The sequence below is a fragment of the Numenius arquata genome, chromosome Z (genome assembly GCF_964106895.1).
Source record: "Numenius arquata chromosome Z, bNumArq3.hap1.1, whole genome shotgun sequence".
Taxonomy (NCBI): Eukaryota; Metazoa; Chordata; class Aves; order Charadriiformes; family Scolopacidae; genus Numenius; species Numenius arquata.
The window spans coordinates 36,169,218-36,170,520 of NC_133616.1; positions in this window are offsets into that span (position 1 = coordinate 36,169,218).

Consider the following 1,303-nt stretch of genomic DNA (forward strand, 5'->3'; position numbering starts at 1 on the left):
AATTATATTACACGTGTGGCTTTGTGAATCTTTTAAAAATATAACGTCAATTTCGTCTCGCCTCTTAAAACTACCAATACAGAAATCCACCATATGGCAAGAAAAAATAAGAAAGGTGATTATAGAAAGCCCAGGTGATGCCAATAAGAAAATCTAGCCAGCTGAATGTGCTACATAATGTAAAAATATCTTATTTTTTCTAAATTCTATTATTCCAATCATTTAAGTGTTAATCAGTTTATCCAAAGGGTTAATGCAAATAGTCCAAAATGACTAAACATTGAAAAAATATTTTCTTCTTTTTGTTCCAATTATTCTGTATTATTAATTAAGCTGTTAAAACATGCAACAGTTACTATCTTTTTAATGTTCAATAATATGTAAACTCTTTAAAGAGATTTTTGTTCCACGTCTCTGCTTTAGATATTAATCAAGAAAATAATTACAGAGGAATTTAGCAAAAAAAATCTACATGCATATAACTATGTACTGTACATGTACGTTCAACGAGGTCCAATTAGTTGGAAAGAATTTGCATTTCAGTTAGTATGAGCTAACAAGACTGTAGGGAGACAATGCGATTCTACTAGCAGGGCAAGAAAGAATGGTGTTTTTCTGTAAGCATTAATTCCCATAACTGATCATTTAAAAATGTTACTGATCTTTACAGTATTTGTTTTTCAAACATCTAGGAGTTCAGTATAAATGTTTATATTAACTGTACATGCAGCAGTGTCCCTGAGACTACTCCTGGGGAAAAAAAGAAAAAAAAGAAAAAAGAAAAAAAGAAGATAAAACAGTGAGCATACATTTATTGTTTCTGTTGATTTAGTATTTACGTTTCTATAAAATGATAAAAATCAATCAATTATTCTAAAGGAGCATTCCCTACATTTGGTGTTCCTTCTCAAGATTCATTGAAGTTTCTTTCTGGGAAAAGATTCAGAAAATCTTTATGTCTTTCTATATACAAATGTTCCAATTTTCAATATTATATGATACATAACATACACAGTTGGTGATCTCGTATCTGTATACACAGTCTTTCCTAAATCTCTGTACCCTCAACTGACTTACTGGGTAGTACCTGTAATTCCCAGAGTCCATTTTGCTGCAGATGTTAACAGTTTCTGTAATTTGTAATGACAGTAAACTGGCCTTTGCTCTTCCCTTATTCACTATTCATTTCTAGGCTTGGTTAAGTAGATAGCTGGGTTAAAGATCAGTGGTTTTTCATGTGACACATTCTGGTATTCATCTAATAGCCCGTCAGGACAAAACTGTCCCTGTTCTTGCCAAAATA